Genomic DNA, 12,078 nt, shown 5'->3' with positions numbered 1-12,078 from the left:
CTCTGGCCTAATAGCTAAGGTCTTAGACTCGTATTCTGGCCTCATAGCTAAGGTCTTAGACTTGTACTCTGGCCTACTGGTTAAGGTCGTAACACTTACTCTGGCCTAATAGCTAAGGTCTTAGACTCGTACTCTTGCCTAATAGCTAAGGTCTTAGACTCGTACTCTGGCCTACTGGTTAAGGTCTTAACTCTTACTCTGGCCTAATAGCTAAGGTCTTAGACTCGTACTCTGGCCTAATGGTTAAGGTCTTAACTCTTACTCTGGCCTAATAGCTAAGGTCTTAGACTCGTACTATCGCCTACAGGTTAAGCTCTTAACTCTTACTCTGGCCTAATAGCTAAGGTCTTAGAATCGTACTCTGGCCTAATGGTTATGGTCTTAACTCTTTCTCTGGCCTAATAGCTAAGGTCTTAACTCTTATTCTGGCCTAATAGCTAAGGTCTTAGACTCGTACTCTGGCCTAATAGCTAAGGTCTTAGACTCGTATTCTGGCCTCATAGCTAAGGTCTTAGACTTGTACTCTGGCCTACTGGTTAAGGTCGTAACTCTTACTCTGGCCTAATAGCTAAGGTCTTAGACTCGTACTCTTGCCTAATAGCTAAGGTCTTAGACTCGTACTCTGGCCTACTGGTTAAGGTCTTAACTCTTACTCTGGCCTAATAGCTAAGGTCTTAGACTCGTACTCTGGCCTACTGGTTAAGGTCTTAACTCCTACTCTGGCCTAATAGCTAAGGTCTTAGACTCGTACTCTGGCCTAATAGCTAAGGTCTTAGACTCGTACTCTGGCCTACTGGTTAAGGTAGTAACTCTTACTCTGGCCTAATAGCTAAGGTCTTAGACTCGTACTCTGGCCTAATGGTTAAGGTCTTAACTCTTACTCTGGTCTACTGGTTAAGGTCTTAACACTTAATTTGACATAATAGCTAAGGTCTTAGACTCGTACTCTGGCCTAATGGTTAAGGTCTTAACTCTTACTCTGGCCTAATAGCTAAGGTCTTAGACTCGTACTCTGGCCTAATGTTTCAGGTCTTAACTCTTACTGTGGCCTAATAGCTAAGGTCTTAACTCTTACTCTGGCCTAATAGCTAAGGTCTTAGACTCGTACTCTGGCCTAATGGTTAAGGTCTTAACTTTTACTCTGGCCTAATAGCTAAGGTCTTAACTCTTACTCTGGCCTAATAGCTAAGGTCTTAGACTCGTACTCTGGCCTACTGGTTAAGGTCTTAGACTCGTACTCTGGCCTAATAGCTAAGGTCTTAGACTCGTATTCTGGCCTCATAGCTAAGGTCTTAGACTTGTACTCTGGCCTACTGGTTAAGGTCGTAACACTTACTCTGGCCTAATAGCTAAGGTCTTAGACTCGTACTCTTGCCTAATAGCTAAGGTCTTAGACTCGTACTCTGGCCTACTGGTTAAGGTCTTAACTCTTACTCTGGCCTAATAGCTAAGGTCTTAGACTCGTACTCTGGCCTAATGGTTAAGGTCTTAACTCTTACTCTGGCCTAATAGCTAAGGTCTTAGACTCGTACTATCGCCTACAGGTTAAGCTCTTAACTCTTACTCTGGCCTAATAGCTAAGGTCTTAGAATCGTACTCTGGCCTAATGGTTATGGTCTTAACTCTTTCTCTGGCCTAATAGCTAAGGTCTTAACTCTTATTCTGGCCTAATAGCTAAGGTCTTAGACTCGTACTCTGGCCTAATAGCTAAGGTCTTAGACTCGTATTCTGGCATCATAGCTAAGGTCTTAGACTTGTACTCTGGCCTACTGGTTAAGGTCGTAACTCTTACTCTGGCCTAATAGCTAAGGTCTTAGACTCGTACTCTTGCCTAATAGCTAAGGTCTTAGACTCGTACTCTGGCCTACTGGTTAAGGTCTTAACTCTTACTCTGGCCTAATAGCTAAGGTCTTAGACTCGTACTCTGGCCTACTGGTTAAGGTCTTAACTCCTACTCTGGCCTAATAGCTAAGGTCTTAGACTCGTACTCTGGCCTAATAGCTAAGGTCTTAGACTCGTACTCTGGCCTACTGGTTAAGGTAGTAACTCTTACTCTGGCCTAATAGTTAAGGTCTTAGACTCGTACTCTGGCCTAATGGTTAAGGTCTTAACTCTTACTCTGGTCTACTGGTTAAGGTCTTAACACTTAATTTGACATAATAGCTAAGGTCTTAGACTCGTACTCTGGCCTAATGGTTAAGGTCTTAACTCTTACTCTGGCCTAATAGCTAAGGTCTTAGACTCGTACTCTGGCCTAATGTTTCAGGTCTTAACTCTTACTGTGGCCTAATAGCTAAGGTCTTAACTCTTACTCTGGCCTAATAGCTAAGGTCTTAGACTCGTACTCTGGCCTAATGGTTAAGGTCTTAACTTTTACTCTGGCCTAATAGCTAAGGTCTTAACTCTTACTCTGGCCTAATAGCTAAGGTCTTAGACTCGTACTCTGGCCTACTGGTTAAGGTCTTAGACTCGTACTCTGGCCTAATAGCTAAGGTCTTAACTCTTACTCTGGCCTAATAGCTAAGGTCTTAGACTCGTACTCTGGCCTAATAGCTAAGGTCTTAACTCTTACTCTGGCCTAATAGCTAAGGTCTTAACTTTTACTCTGGCCTAATAGCTAAGGTCTTAGACTCGTACTCTGGCCTAATAGCTAAGGTCTTAGATTCGTACTCTGGCCTAATGATAAAGGTCTTAACTCTTACTCAGGCCTAATAGCTAAGGTCTTAACTCTTACTCTGGCCTAATAGCTAAGGTCTTTGACTCGTACTCTGGCCTAATGGTTAAGGTCTTAGCTCTTACTGTGGCCAAATAGCTAAGGTCTTAGACTCGTACTCTGGCCTAATAGCTAAGGTCTTAGACTCGTACTCTGGCCTAATGGTTAAGGTCTTAACTCTTACTCTGGCCTACAGGTGAAGGTCTTAACTCTTTCTCTGGCCTAATAGCTAAGGTCTTAGACTCGTACTCTGGCCTAATAGCTAAGGTCTTAACTCTTACTCTGGCCTAATAGCTAAGGTCTTAACTCTTACTCTGGCCTAATAGCTAAGGTCTTAGACTCGTACTCTGGCCTAATAGCTAAGGTCTTAGATTCGTACTCTGGCCTAATGGTAAAGGTCTTAACTCTTACTCAGGCCTGATAGCTAAGGTCTTAACTCTTACTCTGGCCTAATAGCTAAGGTCTTTGACTCGTACTCTGGCCTAATGGTTAAGGTCTTAGCTCTTACTGTGGCCAAATAGCTAAGGTCTTAGACTCGTACTCTGGCCTAATAGCTAAGGTCTTAGACTCGTACTCTGGCCTAATGGTTAAGGTCTTAACTCTTACTCTGGCCTACAGGTTAAGGTCTTAACTCTTTCTCTGGCCTAATAGCTAAGGTCTTAGACTCGTACTCTGGCCTAATAGCTAAGGTCTTAACTCTTACTCTGGCCTAATAGCTAAGGTCTTAAGTCTTACTCTGGCCTAATAGCTAAGGTCTTAGATTCGTACTCTGGCCTAATGGTAAAGGTCTTAACTCTTACTCTGGCCTAATAGCTAAGGTCTTAACTCTTACTCCGGCGTAATAGCTAAGGTCTTAGACTCGTACTCTGACCTAATGATTAAGGTCTTAACTCTAAATCTGGCCTAATAGCTAAGTTCTTAGACTCGTGCTCTGGCCTAATGGTTAAGGTCTTAACTCTTACTCTGGCCTAATACCTAAGGTCTTAGACTGGTACTCTGGCCTAATAGCTACGGTCTTAGACTCGTACTCTGGCCTAATAGCTAAGGTCTTAGACTTGTACTCTGGCCTACTGGTTAAGGTCTTAACTCTTACTCTGGCCTAATAGCTAAGGTCTTAGACTCGTACTCTGGCCTAATAGCTAAGGTCTTAGACTCGTACTCTGGCCTACTGGTTAAGGTATTAACTCTTACTCTGGCCTAATAGCTAAGGTCTTAGACTCGTACTCTGGCCTAATGGTTAAGGTCTTAACTCTTACTCTGGTCTACTGGTTAAGGTCTTAACACTTACTCTGACCTAATAGCTAAGGTCTTAGACTCGTACTCTGGCCTAATGGTTAAGGTCTTAACTCTTACTCTGGCCTAATAGCTAAGGTCTTAGACTCGTACTCTGGCCTAATGGTTCAGGTCTTAACTCTTACTGTGGCCTAATAGCTAAGGTCTTAACTCTTACTCTGGCCTAATAGCTAAGGTCTTAGACTCGTACTCTGGCCTAATGGTTAAGGTCTTAACTCTTATTCTGGCCTAATAGCTAAGGTCTTAACTCTTACTCTGGCCTAATAGCTAAGGTCTTAGACTCGTACTCTGGCCTAATGGTTAAAGTCTTAGACTCGTACTCTGGCCTAATAGCTAAGGTCTTAACTCTTACTCTGGCCTAATAGCTAAGGTCTTAGACTCGTAGTCTGGCCTAATAGCTAAGGTCTTAACTCTTACTCTGGCCTAATAGCTAAGGTCTTAACTCTTACTCTGGCCTAATAGGTAAGGTCTTAGACTCGTACTCTGGCCTAATAGCTAAGGTCTTAGATTCGTACTCTGGCCTAATGGTAAAGGTCTTAACTCTTACTCTGGCCTACTGGTTAAGGTCTTAACTCTTACTCTGGCCTAATAGCTAAGGTCTTAGACTCATACTCTGGCCTAATGGTTAAGGTCTTAACTCTTACTGTGGCCTAATAGCTAAGATCTTAACTCTTACTCTGGCCTAATAGCTAAGGTCTTAGACTAGTACTCTGGACTAATGGTTAAGGTCTTAACTCTTATTCTGGCCTAATAGCTAAGGTCTTAACTCTTACACTGGCCTAATAGCTAAGGTCTTAGACTCGTACTCTGGCATAATGGTTAAGGTCTTAACTCTTACTCTGGCCTAATAGCTAAGGTCTTAACTCTTACTCTGGCCTAATAGCTAAGGTCTTAGACTCGTACTCTGGCTCAATGGTTAAGGTCTTAGACTCGTACTCTGGCCTAATAGCTAAGGTCTTAACTCTTACTCTGGCATAATAGCTAAGGTCTTAACTCTTACTCTAGCCTAAGAGCTTAGGTCTTAGACCCGTACTCTGGCCTAATAGCTAAGGTCTTAACTCTTACTCTGGCCTAATAGCTAAGGTCTTAACGCTTACTCTGGCCTAATAGCTAAGGTCTTAGACTCGTACTCTGGCCTAATAGCTAAGGTCTTAACTCTTACTCTGGCCTACTGGTTAAGGTCTTAACTCTTACTCTGGCCTAATAGCTAAGGTCTTAGACTCATACTCTGGCCTAATAGCTAAGGTCTTAACTCTTACTCTGGCCTAATAGCTAAGGTCTTTGACTCATACTCTGGCCTAATGGTTAAGGTCTTAGACTCATACTCTGGCCTAATGGTTAAGGTCTTAACTCTTACTCTGGCCTACAGGTTAAGGTCTTAACGCTTACTCTGGCCTACTGATTAAGGTCTTAACTCTTACTCTGGCCTAATAGCTAAGGTCTTAGACTCGTACTCCGGCCTACTGGTTAAGGTCTTAACTCTTACTCTGGCCTAATAGCTAAGGTCTTAACTCTTACTCTGGCCTAATAGCTAAGGTCTTGACTTTTACTCTGGCCTAATAGCTAAGGACTTAGACTCGTACTCTGGCCTAATGGTTAAGGTCTTAACTCTTACTCTGGCCTAATAGCTAAGGTCTAAGACTCTTACTCTGGCCTAATGGTTAAGGTCTTAACACTTACTCTGGCCTTCTGGTTAAGGTCTTAACACTTACTCTGACCTAATAGCTAAGGTCTTAGACTCGTACTCTGGCCTATTGGTTAAGGTCTTAACTCTTACTCTGGCCTAATAGCTAAGGTCTTAAACTCGTACTCTGGCCTAAAGGTTAAGGTCTTAACACTTACTGTGGCCTAATAGCTAAGGTCTGAACTCTTAATCTGGCCTAATAGCTAAGGTCTTAGAATCGTACTCTGGCCTAATGGTTATGGTCTTAACTCTTTCTCTGGCCTAATAGCTAAGGTCTTAACTCTTATTCTGGCCTAATAGCTAAGGTCTTAGACTCGTACTCTGGCCTAATAGCTAAGGTCTTAGACTCGTATTCTGGCCTCATAGCTAAGGTCTTAGACTTGTACTCTGGCCTACTGGTTAAGGTCGTAACACTTACTCTGGCCTAATATCTAAGGTCTTAGACTCGTACTCTTGCCTAATAGCTAAGGTCTTAGACTCGTACTCTGGCCTACTGGTTAAGGTCTTAACTCTTACTCTGGCCTAATAGCTAAGGTCTTAGACTCGTACTCTGGCCTAATGGTTAAGGTCTTAACTCTTACTCTGGCCTAATAGCTAAGGTCTTAGACTCGTACTATCGCCTACAGGTTAAGCTCTTAACTCTTACTCTGGCCTAATAGCTAAGGTCTTAGAATCATACTCTGGCCTAATGGTTATGGTCTTAACTCTTTCTCTGGCCTAATAGCTAAGGTCTTAGACTCGTACTCTGGCCTAATAGCTAAGGTCTTAGACTCGTATTCTGGCCTCATAGCTAAGGTCTTAGACTTGTACTCTGGCCTACTGGTTAAGGTCGTAACTCTTACTCTGGCCTAATAGCTAAGGTCTTAGACTCGTACTCTTGCCTAATAGCTAAGTTCTTAGACTCGTACTCTGGCCTACTGGTTAAGGTCTTAACTCTTACTCTGGCCTAATAGCTAAGGTCTTAGACTCGTACTCTGGCCTACTGGTTAAGGTCTTAACTCCTACTCTGGCCTAATAGCTAAGGTCTTAGACTCGTACTCTGGCCTAATAGCTAAGGTCTTAGACTCGTACTCTGGCCTACTGGTTAAGGTAGTAACTCTTACTCTGGCCTAATAGCTAAGGTCTTAGACTCGTACTCTGGCCTAATGGTTAAGGTCTTAACTCTTACTCTGGTCTACTGGTTAAGGTCTTAACACTTAATTTGACATAATAGCTAAGGTCTTAGACTCGTACTCTGGCCTAATGGTTAAGGTCTTAACTCTTACTCTGGCCTAATAGCTAAGGTCTTAGACTCGTACTCTGGCCTATTGGTTAAGGTCTTAACTCTTACTCTGGCCTAATAGCTAAGGTCTTAAACTCGTACTCTGGCCTAAAAGTTAAGGTCTTAACACTTACTGTGGCCTAATAGCTAAGGTCTGAACTCTTAATCTGGCCTAATAGCTAAGGTCTTAGAATCGTACTCTGGCCTAATGGTTATGGTCTTAACTCTTTCTCTGGCCTAATAGCTAAGGTCTTAACTCTTATTCTGGCCTAATAGCTAAGGTCTTAGACTCGTACTCTGGCCTAATAGCTAAGGTCTTAGACTCGTATTCTGGCCTCATAGCTAAGGTCTTAGACTTGTACTCTGGCCTACTGGTTAAGGTCGTAACACTTACTCTGGCCTAATATCTAAGGTCGTAGACTCGTACTCTTGCCTAATAGCTAAGGTCTTAGACTCGTACTCTGGCCTACTGGTTAAGGTCTTAACTCTTACTCTGGCCTAATAGCTAAGGTCTTAGACTCGTACTCTGGCCTAATGGTTAAGGTCTTAACTCTTACTCTGGCCTAATAGCTAAGGTCTTAGACTCGTACTATCTCCTACAGGTTAAGCTCTTAACTCTTACTCTGGCCTAATAGCTAAGGTCTTAGAATCGTACTCTGGCCTAATGGTTATGGTCTTAACTCTTTCTCTGGCCTAATAGCTAAGGTCTTAGACTCGTACTCTGGCCTAATAGCTAAGGTCTTAGACTCGTATTCTGGCCTCATAGCTAAGGTCTTAGACTTGTACTCTGGCCTACTGGTTAAGGTCGTAACTCTTACTCTGGCCTAATAGCTAAGGTCTTAGACTCGTACTCTTGCCTAATAGCTAAGTTCTTAGACTCGTACTCTGGCCTACTGGTTAAGGTCTTAACTCTTACTCTGGCCTAATAGCTAAGGTCTTAGACTCGTACTCTGGCCTACTGGTTAAGGTCTTAACTCCTACTCTGGCCTAATAGCTAAGGTCTTAGACTCGTACTCTGGCCTAATAGCTAAGGTCTTAGACTCGTACTCTGGCCTACTGGTTAAGGTAGTAACTCTTACTCTGGCCTAATAGCTAAGGTCTTAGACTCGTACTCTGGCCTAATGGTTAAGGTCTTAACTCTTACTCTGGTCTACTGGTTAAGGTCTTAACACTTAATTTGACATAATAGCTAAGGTCTTAGACTCGTACTCTGGCCTAATGGTTAAGGTCTTAACTCTTACTCTGGCCTAATAGCTAAGGTCTTAGACTCGTACTCTGGCCTAATGTTTCAGGTCTTAACTCTTACTGTGGCCTAATAGCTAAGGTCTTAACTCTTACTCTGGCCTAATAGCTAAGGTCTTAGACTCGTACTCTGGCCTAATGGTTAAGGTCTTAACTTTTACTCTGGCCTAATAGCTAAGGTCTTAACTCTTACTCTGGCCTAATAGCTAAGGTCTTAGACTCGTACTCTGGCCTACTGGTTAAGGTCTTAGACTCGTACTCTGGCCTAATAGCTAAGGTCTTAACTCTTACTCTGGCCTAATAGCTAAGGTCTTAGACTCGTACTCTGGCCTAATAGCTAAGGTCTTAACTCTTACTCTGGCCTAATAGCTAAGGTCTTAACTTTTACTCTGGCCTAATAGCTAAGGTCTTAGACTCGTACTCTGGCCTAATAGCTAAGGTCTTAGATTCGTACTCTGGCCTAATGATAAAGGTCTTAACTCTTACTCAGGCCTAATAGCTAAGGTCTTAACTCTTACTCTGGCCTAATAGCTAAGGTCTTTGACTCGTACTCTGGCCTAATGGTTAAGGTCTTAGCTCTTACTGTGGCCAAATAGCTAAGGTCTTAGACTCGTACTCTGGCCTAATAGCTAAGGTCTTAGACTCGTACTCTGGCCTAATGGTTAAGGTCTTAACTCTTACTCTGGCCTACAGGTGAAGGTCTTAACTCTTTCTCTGGCCTAATAGCTAAGGTCTTAGACTCGTACTCTGGCCTAATAGCTAAGGTCTTAACTCTTACTCTGGCTTAATAGCTAAGGTCTTAACTCTTACTCTGGCCTAATAGCTAAGGTCTTAGACTCGTACTCTGGCCTAATAGCTAAGGTCTTAGATTCGTACTCTGGCCTAATGGTAAAGGTCTTAACTCTTACTCAGGCCTGATAGCTAAGGTCTTAACTCTTACTCTGGCCTAATAGCTAAGGTCTTTGACTCGTACTCTGGCCTAATGGTTAAGGTCTTAGCTCTTACTGTGGCCAAATAGCTAAGGTCTTAGACTCGTACTCTGGCCTAATAGCTAAGGTCTTAGACTCGTACTCTGGCCTAATGGTTAAGGTCTTAACTCTTACTCTGGCCTAATGGTTAAGGTCTTAACACTTACTCTGGCCTTCTGGTTAAGGTCTTAACACTTACTCTGACCTAATAGCTAAAGTCTTAGACTCGTACTCTGGCCTATTGGTTAAGGTCTTAACTCTTTCTCTGGCCTAATAGCTAAGGTCTTAGACTCGTACTCTGGCCTAATAGCTAAGGTCTTAACTCTTACTCTGGCCTAATAGCTAAGGTCTTAAGTCTTACTCTGGCCTAATAGCTAAGGTCTTAGATTCGTACTCTGGCCTAATGGTAAAGGTCTTAACTCTTACTCTGGCCTAATAGCTAAGGTCTTAACTCTTACTCTGGCGTAATAGCTAAGGTCTTAGACTCGTACTCTGACCTAATGATTAAGGTCTTAACTCTAAATCTGGCCTAATAGCTAAGTTCTTAGACTCGTGCTCTGGCCTAATGGTTAAGGTCTTAACTCTTACTCTGGCCTAATACCTAAGGTCTTAGACTGGTACTCTGGCCTAATGGTTAAGGTCTTAACTCTTACTCTGGCCTAATAGCTAAGGTCTTAGCCTCGTACTCTGGCCTAATGTTTAAGGTCTTAACTCTTACTCTGGCCTAATAGCTAAGGTCTTAACTCTTACTCTGGCCTAACAGCTAAGGTCTTAGACTCATACTCTGGCCTAATGTTTAAGGTCTTAACTCTTACTCTGGCCTAATAGCTAAGGTCTTAACTCTTACTCTGGCCTAATAGCTAAGGTCTTTGACTCGTACTCTGGCCTAATGGTTAAGGTCTTAACTCTTACTTTGGCCTAATAGCTAAGGTCTTAGACTCGTACTCTGGCCTAATAGCTAAGATCTTAGACTCGTACTCTGGCCTAATGGTTAAGGTCTTAACTCTTACTCTGGCCTACAGGTTAAGGTCTTAACTCTTACTCTGGCCTACTGGTTAATTTAATTTAATTTTTAATTTGATGCATCTTTTTATTGTGTAGCTGATCCTAACAAAGCGCTTAGAGACCCCTGGGTTATAGTGCGCTATACAAGTCACAAGAAATAAATAAATAAATTAACTCTTACTCTGGCCTAATAGCTAAGGTCTTAGACTCGTACTCTGGCCTACTGGTTAATGTCTTAACTCTTACTCTGGCCTAATAGCTAAGGTCTTAACTCTTACTCTGGCCTAATAGCTAAGGTCTTAGACTCGTACTATGGCCTAATTGTTAAGATCTTAACTCTTACTCTGGCCTAATAGCTAAGGTCTTAACTTTTACTCTGGCCTAATAGCTAAGGTCTTAGACTCGTACTCTGGCCTAATGGTTACGTTTTTAACTCTTACTCTGGCCTAATAGCTAAGGTCTTAGACTCGTACTCTGGCCTAATGGTTAAGGTCTTAACTCTTACTCTGGCCTACTGGTTAAGGTCTTAAATCTTACTCTGGCCTAATAGCTAAGGTCTTAGACTCATACTCTGGCCTAATGGTTAAGGTCTTAACTCTTACTGTGGCCTAATAGCTAAGATCTTAACTCTTACTCTGGCCTAATAGCTAAGGTCTTAGACTCGTACTCTGGCCTAATGGTTAAGGTCTTGGACTCGTACTCTGGTCTAATAGCTAAGGTCTTAACTCTTACTCTGGCATAATAGCTAAGGTCTTAACTCTTACTCTGGCCTAAGAGCTAAGGTCTTAGGCTCGTACTCTGGCCTAATAGCTAAGGTCTTAACTCTTACTCTGGCCTAATAGCTAAGGTCTTAACTCTTACTCTGGCCTAATAGCTAAGGTCTTAGACTATTACTCTGGCCTAATAGCTAAGGTCTTAACTCTTACTCTGGCCTACTGTTTAAGGTCTTAACTCTTACTCTGGCCTAATAGCTAAGGTCTTAGACTCATACTCTGGCCTAATAGCTAAGGTCTTAACTCTTACTCTGGCCTAATAGCTAAGGTCTTTGACTCATACTCTGGCCTAATGGTTAAGGTCTTAACTCTTACTCTGGCCTAATAGCTAAGGTCTTAGACTCGTACTCTGGCCTAATAGCTAAGATCTTAGACTCGTACTCTGGCCTAATGGTTAAGGTCTTAACTCTTACTCTGGCCTACAGGTTAAGGTCTCAACTCTTACTCTGGCCTACTGGTTAAGGTCTTAACTCTTACTCTGGCCTAATAGCTAAGGTCTTAGACTCGTTCTCTGGCCTACTGGTTAAGGTCTTAACTCTTACTCTGGCCTAATAGCTAAGGTCTTAACTCTTACTCTGGCCTAATAGCTAAGGTCTTAGACTCGTACTATGGCCTAATGGTTAAGGTATTAACTCTTACTCTGGCCTAATAGCTAAGGTCTTATCTTTTACTCTGGCCTAATAGCTAAGGTCTTAGACTCGTACTCTGGCCTAATGGTTAAGGTCTTAACTCTTACTCTGGCCTAATAGCTAAGGTATTAGACTGGTACTCTGGCCTAATGGTTAAGGTCTTAACTCTTACTCTGGTCTACTGGTTAAGGTCTTAACACTTACTCTGACCTAATAGCTAAGGTCCTAGACTCATACTCTGGCCTAATGGTTAAGGTCTTAACACTTACTGTGGCCTAATAGCTAAGGTATTAACCCTTACTCTGGCCTAATAGCTAAGGTCTTAGACTCGTACTCTGGCCTAATGGTTAAGGTCTTAACTCTTACTCTGGCCTAATAGATGAGGTCTTAGACTCGTACTCTGGCCTAATAGTTAAGGTCTTAGACTCATACTCTGGCCTAATAGCTAAGGTCTTAACTCTTACTCTGGCCTAATAGCTAAGGTCTTTGACTCATACTCTGGCCTAATGG

This window comes from Triturus cristatus, chromosome 10, assembly GCF_964204655.1.
Source record: "Triturus cristatus chromosome 10, aTriCri1.1, whole genome shotgun sequence".
NCBI classification, from domain to species: Eukaryota; Metazoa; Chordata; class Amphibia; order Caudata; family Salamandridae; genus Triturus; species Triturus cristatus.
The sequence above is the reverse complement of the archived record's forward strand: the minus strand, read 5'-3'. Positions refer to the sequence as shown.